Raw genomic sequence first — 8,538 nt, 5'->3', positions numbered from 1 at the left:
AAATATTAAGTTAAGGGTGCCAATACTTTTGTCCAGCCCATTTTTGGGGTTTTGTGTGACATTATGTCATATTTGCTTTTCTGCCTCTGTTTTATATTTGTTCCAATACATACAAAGGGAATAAACATGTGTATAGCAAAACATGTGTTAATGCAATACCTTTTTTGTGTGAAATACTTGATTTTCAGGAAAAATATCAAGGGTGCCAACAATTTCGGCCATGACTGTAAATATGGGATAATCTTGACTGCCTACGTATTTATAGAATATGCACCCTCATAAGCCCCAAAAGAATTATTTGCAAAACACACAAAGTAGTCATAAATGTATTTATTCTATTAAGAATGTTGTTTATGGAGGTATGGGGCTACTGCGGGGGAGATGTGGTGAGATGGTTTCTCAAACTTATATTAGCCTTTTGTTTTAAGTATGAGATTTTAAATAGGTTTTTTAATAAATCATTAATCTTATGGGCTGCTGAAATTCTATTCAGTACCTTGAAAATTCCAAGGAGGTTCCTACATTTTTTTTATGGACACTAAAGAAACTTCTCCGCTGCTGCCATTGAACTGGATGCTATAGTGTTGCTCTCTGTAAATGTGTTATTTATTAGTGAGTACAACATATATGCTTTGTGCAGTTTACCATCTTGTATTTTTTACAATTAAGGAAAGGTGTGTTTTTTAGCTTAGATTGGGCTGATGTATACCAGGGCTTGACAAATTTGCTTTGAAACTAGGAGCCAGCTAAAAAAGTTAAAAGCCAGTTTTTGTTTGTTTGTTTGTTTTTTAACAGAGAGTGGGTTGTCAGCGCCCAGGGCAGGGCAACTTTTGGGTGACAAGCTTCATGGAATGTGATTTGCTGCGCGACAATCACGGCAAAATCGCACCACATTTTAGGTGCCATTGAAAATAATGGCATCCATACCTGCGATCTGCAATCACAGAGATTCTGCCGTGATCCCAAAATGCTCAGGTGTGAATGGAGCAGCCCTGGTTCACACATATGCGATTGTGGATGCATTTTCAAACTCACATATTTGCATGACAGGCTAGATATTATGTGCTCCTACTGAGTGGTTCACACAGATGCAATCCAAACGCATTTTGTTTTGAGTGCCATTATGAAAAGGGTCCTGTGCAAATCTTTAGCAGTGCATTCCAGACCCACAAGTGATAGAGTAGAGGGTCATGCGAGATAAGTGTTCACATAGGATTGCTGTTGCCAAATATATAAGGAGCTGATTTATGAATTCTGCAGTTGCCTGAAAGATTACTGAAAATTCAAGTTTTAGGTCAGAGATAACTCAGTGGCTGCTCTAGACAATAATACAACTTTTGATTATCAAGCTAGAGTGGTAGGTGTCATCCTTGACTCCAATCTGTCCTTCCAGCCCCAGGTCCAATCGCTGACAAACTCATGTAGACTTCACCTCCATAACATCTCCAAAATACGTCTGTTCCTAACCCCGGAAACCACTAAGCAACTCATTCACTCTCTTATATTTTCACGCCTTGACTACTGTAACTCCCTCCTCATCGGCTTACCTCACCACAGGCTATCCCCGCTTCAGTCTATCTTGAATGCTGCGCCCAGACTTATCTACCTTACAAACCGCTCTGTATCTGCCACCCCTCTCTGCCAATCCCTCCACTGGCTTCCGATTGCCCAACGGATAAAATTTTAAATGCTAACATTGACATACAAAGCGGTTCATAATACTGCCCCAAACTACATCACCGATCTGGTATCCAAATACCACCCAAAACGTACTCTCCGCTCCTCACAAGACCTCCTACTCTCTAGTTCCCTGGTCTCCTCCTCCCATGCCCATCTCCAGGACTTCCCCCCTTCCTCTGGAACTCCCTACCCCAATCCATCAGACTACCACCTACTCTCCTCACCTTTAGGTGCACCCTGAAAACCCATCTCTTCAGGGAAGCCTACCCCGCCCTCAGCTAATTACTGAACTCCCCCACTCTTCCTACTACTCCATCCCTCACAGCTATTTCCTCCTGTACCACTATCCCCTCCCTCCTAGATTGTAAGCTCCAAGGAGCAGGGCCCTCTAACCCCTCATGTATTGAATCGTATTGTTACTGTACTGTCTCATGTACTGTCTCCCATTATAATGTACAGCGCTGAGCAAACTATTGGCGCTATATAAATCCTGTATAATAACATATATGGTCTTCCACAGTACACAGAACATGGAAATGCAAATTCTTTTAGTATATATAAACTGCTAAATACCTTTTCTCATCAGAAGTTAAAGCAGCCTTGTGACTTCGATCAGTATCCAGCAGAGCATTGGTTGCAGTTTGTAGGAGTTTTCATTGTCCCCTGAGGCTGCATAACCCCTGACCCTCTGTCTGGACAGTGCCGATTGACCCCGTGCTGATCACATGCACTCTCGCAAGAGGAAAAAAAAGCTCTCTAGCAATACACACCAAACTGAGCATGTGTATTCTTGCCCCCAAGGCTCTGTTCTATCAGGTGATGGTTTGGGGACAGTAGAAGGGGAGGTATAACAAGCATGCTTTACTGCCCTATACAGACTGATTTTACTATTGTGGGTTTAGTAACACTTTAAATCTACCAAACCTATACTAGTCTTGGCTTGAGACTAAAAAAATCTCTTTTTAGCATGATCAAATCTTACATATATGTAAGTGTGAAACTGCCTTGCATCCTTTAACCATTTCAGTTTCCACATGTGTATATTCGCTTTTGGACCAGACCAATGTTTATGATTACATGACAAGTCTACAGATTTGTCATTAATTCTAAAATTACTGAGGCCAGACAAGTCTTTCTTTTGGCAATACAGTCTTGCAAAGTTGTATTTTCTATGCATTCTAAAAAAAATATTTTTTCTAGTTTCAACATGGTTTGTTTTCATACATCTAGTGTCACTGCCAATAAAGTATGCAGATGTTAGAGTAATATGCTGTAACAAAAATGAGCAAAACAAACTAAAAAAAGGTTTACTAGGTGAATGGAAAAAAGGAAGGCATTCTATAGAGCTTCTTAGGGGTTGCCTAAACTAAAAATGTATCAATGAAGCCGGCAGTGTTTGTTTGTGGCTTTGTTTAAATAGGAGGTACTGTGTGAGCTCCTAAAGCAGAGAGTGGAAACTGGCCGTCAAACTATCAGATGATCATACTGATCTCATGAGATACCACAGCTGCTAAGGAGAAGGGGGAGCAGTGACATAATGAGTATGCCCAATGCAGGGGCAGACTGACAACTCATGGGGCCCCTGGCAATAGGGGATCATGGGGCCCCTGTGTCCTAGCCCACACTCAAACTACACCCAAAAAAGCCTATGAAAGGTACCAGGGGCATCTCATGGGGCCCCCTATTGACCCTGGGCCCTCGGGCAGTGCCCGAGTTTCCAAATGGTCAGTCCGCCCCTGGCCCAATGTTTTATTTTTTGCATGCGTTGTATGTCTCTGGTCCACAACTAACTACTTATCCTCCTTTCATACTAAGGCTGCAATCGGAAGCAAGTGTAGGGTGTATGGGGCCATGCCCAAGGTACCTAGATGAAGTTGTTTAGGACATACATTGCATGTCCAAGGTCCACCAACTGATAAAGGAAACAATAATGTATCTTGGTTTTTATTGTACATTAGAGAAAGGTTTACTTTCATGCCCTCCTAACCCTCTTGTATTGAACTGTATTGTTGCTGTATTGTCCGGTTATATTGTAAAGCGCTGAGCAAACTGTTGGCGCTATATAAATCCTGTATAATAATAATTAGAGATGAGCGAATCGAACATGGCGAAGTGGAATTCGTTTCGAATATTGGGAAATATTCGATTCGCGCCGAATCCGAAAATTAGCCAACTTCGGATGCACGAATCGAATTTTCCCAAAAATGGCGGCGACATGTGTGGCGACGGAGCGGGGATCTCTGGGAAGGCGCGCAGACAAGGCGCGCTGACCCATAATGCATTCATTCATGACATGTGATCGCATTAGCCAATCAGCAGCCAGCCAGCACTGTGTAATGGTGGAGCTATAAATTGCGGCCATCTTACAATTCTCCATTAGCCTCCGGTCATTCAAGAGAGACAGACCTGTCTGTATTAGGGACAGAGTTAGGGCCAGAGAGACTTTAGGGACACAGAATCGTTACTCAGGGACACAGAATCATTACTCAGGGACACAGAATTGTTACTCAGGGACAGACACAGAATTGTTACTGAGGGACACAGAATTGTTACTGAGGGACACAGAATTGTTACTCAGGGACACAGAATTGTTACTCAGGGACACAGAATCGTTACTGAGGGACACAGAATTGTTACTCAGGGACAGACACAGAATTGTTACTCAGGGACACAGAATTGTTACTCAGGGACAGACACAGAATTGTTACTCAGGGACACAGAATTGTTACTGAGGGACACAGAATTGTTACTCAGGGACAGAGACAGAATTGTTACTCAGGGACACAGAATTGTTACTCAGGGACACAGAATTGTTACTCAGGGACACAGAATTGTTACTCAGGGACACAGAATTGTTACTCAGGGACAGACACAGAATTGTTACTCAGGGACACAGAATTGTTACTCAGGGACACAGAATCGTTACTGAGGGACACAGAATTGTTACTCAGGGACAGACACAGAATTGTTACTCAGGGACACAGAATTGTTACTCAGGGACAGACACAGAATTGTTACTCAGGGACACAGAATTGTTACTGAGGGACACAGAATTGTTACTCAGGGACAGACACAGAATTGTTACTCAGGGACACAGAATTGTTACTGAGGGACACAGAATTGTTACTGAGGGACACAGAATTGTTACTCAGGGACACAGAATTGTTACTCAGGGACACAGAATTGTTACTCAGGGACAGACACAGAATTGTTACTGAGGGACACAGAATTGTTACTGAGGGACACAGAATTGTTACTCAGGGACAGACACAGAATTGTTACTCAGGGACACAGAATTGTTACTCAGGGACAGACACAGAATTGTTACTCAGGGACACAGAATTGTTACTGAGGGACACAGAATCGTTACTGAGGGACACAGAATTGTTACTCAGGGACACAGAATTGTTACTCAGGGACACAGAATTGTTACTGAGGGACACAGAATCGTTACTGAGGGACACAGAATTGTTACTCAGGGACACAGAATTGTTACTCAGGGACACAGAATCGTTGAATTAAAGAGTATGTCAGACAACACGCAGAGGAGTGGCAGAGGAGGCAATGTTTCAGGAGCGAGCAGACGTGGCAGCAGAGGAAGGGGTCGAGGCAGCACTAGTCGCAGCCAGAGGCCAGTGCTCCCGGTGTCATCCAGCGGTCGTGTCTCCACCGACAACCCTGCCGTCATCGATTGGTTGGCTCGGTCGTCTTCCTCTTCCCAGGTCACCTCTGACACCTACAGCCAACGGTCGGTGGGTACGTCAGACACAACCGTTAGTTGGCATGGCCCGGGAGCAAGCCCACTGAAATCACGTGTCCTCTACCTGCCCCTGTCCTTTGGTGTTCCCTCACCAAGCGAAGTATCGCATGCTGTGGGCTTAGCCCCACTGTACAGTGAGGAAGAGCTAACAGAGGGCGGTCAGGAACGGGGGGAGACATCCGCCTCTTCAGCAGCCAGGCGAAGAAGTACTGGCGAGGAGAGTGGCTCGGTAGCCGGTCTAGAGACAGGTCTGTCTCCTGACCCACACGCAGCCGAGGGGGCTAGTAGTGAGGCGGAGACCCTAATTGATGATGATGAGGCTGATCGCACTTGGCAGCCTCGTCGTCATCCGCCAGGCCCGTAATCTGCCATGGGCCCCCGTACCGACTCCTCATGCTGCTGCCAGGCCCGTAATCTGTCATGGGCCCCCGTACCGCCTCCTCATACTGCTGCCAGGTCCAGAGTGTCTCATGGGTCCCTGTACGGCCTCCCATTGCTGCTGTCTCCATCGCCACACTCTGCCATGTGCCACTTTCAGGTCTCCTCACACTGCTGGTGGGTTCCATTTTGTCATAGGGTGCTGGCAGATTACAGGCCTCCCATTGCTGCTGCCAGGCCCGTAATCTGTCATGGGCCCCTGTACCGCCTCCTCATGCTGCTGCCAGGTCCAGAGTGTGTCATGGGTCCCTGTACGGCCTCCCATTGCTGCTGTCTCCATCGCCAATCTCTGCCATGTGCCACTTTCAGGTCTCCTCACACTGCTGGTGTGTTCCATTTTGTCATAGGGTGCTGGCAGATTACGGGCCTCCCATTGCTGCTGCCAGGCCCGTAATCTGCCATGGGCCCCCGTACCGCCTCCTCATGCTGCTGCCAGGTCCAGAGTGTCTCATGGGTCCCTGTACGGCCTCCCATTGCTGCTGTCTCCATCGCCACACTCTGCCATGTGCCACTTTCAGGTCTCCTCACACTGCTGGTGGGTTCCATTTTGTCATAGGGTGCTGTATGGCCTCCCATTGCTGCTGTCTCCACCGCCACACTGTGGCTCCACACTCTGGTTTTGGCCCCGTGACTGCCCAAATGAGTGAAGTGTGCGGTGATTCTAAGATCGACAGCACTCATCTGCATGTCATACTGACTGACAGTATTATTTCTCTTCCCCAGCAGACTCCAAGGGCATTTATATTAAAGGTACAGTGTTCTGCACTAATATAAAGGCTCTCTGAAGCCTAGAAACACCCTTTTTATAAGTTAAATTCGCAGCGAATATATTCGACTCGAATCGAATTTATTCCGCGAATTCGCCGAATCGAATTTTTGAATACTTCGCTCATCTCTAATAATAATATATATATACCTCTTAGACTGTAAGCTCCAAGGAGCAGGGCCCTCCTATCCCTCTTGTATTGAACTGTATTGTTGCTGTATTGTCTCCCTTTATATTGTAAAGCGCTGAGCAAACTGTTGGTGCTATATAAATCCTGTATAATAATAATATATAGATATATACCTCTTAGATTGTAAGCTCCAAGGAGCAGGGCCCTCCTATCCCTCTTGTATTGAACTGTATTGTTGCTGTATTGTCTCCCTTTATATTGTAAAGTGCTGAGCAAACTGTTGGTGCTATATAAATCCTGTATAATAATAATATATAGATACAGTCATGGCCGAAATTGTTGGCACCCTTGATATTTTTCCTGAAAATCAAGTATTTCACACAAAAAAGGTATTGCATTAACACATGTTTTGCTATACACATGTTTATTCCCTTTGTATGTATTGGAACAAATATAAAACAGAGGCAGAAAAGCAAATATGACATAATGTCACACAAAACCCCAAAAATGGGCTGGACAAAAGTATTGGCACCCTTAACTTAATATTTGGTTGCACACCCTTTGGAAAACATAACTGAAATCAGTCGCTTCCTATAACCATCAATAAGCTTCTGACACCTCTCACCCGGAATTTTGGACCACTCTTCCTTTGCAAACAGCTCCAGGTCTCTCTTATTGGAAGGACACCTTTTCCCAACAGCAATTTTAAGATCTCTCCACAGGTGTTCAATGGGATTTAGATCTGGGCTCATTGCTGGCCACTTCAGAACTCTCCAGCGCTTCTTTGCCATCCATTTCTGAGTGCTTTTTGACGTATGTTTGGGGTCATTGTCCTGCTGGAAGACCCAGGATCTTGGACGCAAACCCAGCTTTCTGACACTGGGCCCTACAGTGCGACCCAAAATCCTTTGGTAATCCTCAGATTTCATGATGCCTTGCACACAGTCAAGGCACCCAGTGCCAGAGGCAGCAAAACAACCCCAAAACATCATTGAACCTCCACCATATTTTACCGTAGGTACTGTGTTTTGTTCTTTGTAGGCCTCATTCCGTTTTCGGTAAACAGTAGAATGATGTGCTTTACCGAAAAGCTCTATCTTGGTCTCATCTGTCCACAAGACGTTTTCCCAGAAGGCTTTTGGCTTACTCAAGTACATTTTGGCAAACTGTAGTCTTGCTTTTTTATGTCTCTGTGTCAGCAGTGGGGTCCTCCTGGGTCTCCTGCCATAGCGTTTCATTTCATTTAAATGTCGACGGATAGTTCGCGCTGACACTGATGCTCCCTGAGCCTGCAGGACAGCTTGAATGTCTTTGGAACATGTTTGGGGCTGCTTATCCACCATCCGGACTATTCTGCGTTGCAATCTTTCATCAATTTTCCTCATCCGTCCACGACCAGGGAGATTAGCTACAGTGCCATGGGTTGCAAACTTCTTGATAATGTTGCGCACTGTGGACAAAGGCAAATCTAGTTCTCTGGAGATGGACTTGTAACCTTGAGATTGTTGATATTTTGCCACAATTTTGGTTCTCAGGTCCTCAGACAGTTCTCGTCTCCTCTTTCTGTTGTCCATGCTTAGTGTGGCACAGACAGACACACAATGCAAAGGTTAAGTGAACGTCTCTCCTTTTTATCTGCTTTCAGGTGTGATTTCTATATTGCCCACACCTGTTACTTGCCCCAGGTGAGTTTACAGGAGCATCACATGCTTGTAACATTCTTATTTATCCGCAGTTGTGAAAGGGTGCCAATACTTTTGTCCA

Source organism: Staurois parvus, unplaced genomic scaffold (assembly GCF_062004578.1).
Source record: "Staurois parvus isolate SC_StPar_1 unplaced genomic scaffold, SC_StPar_1.0 ptg000025l, whole genome shotgun sequence".
NCBI classification, from domain to species: domain Eukaryota; kingdom Metazoa; phylum Chordata; class Amphibia; order Anura; family Ranidae; genus Staurois; species Staurois parvus.
This window is presented reverse-complemented; position numbering follows the sequence as displayed.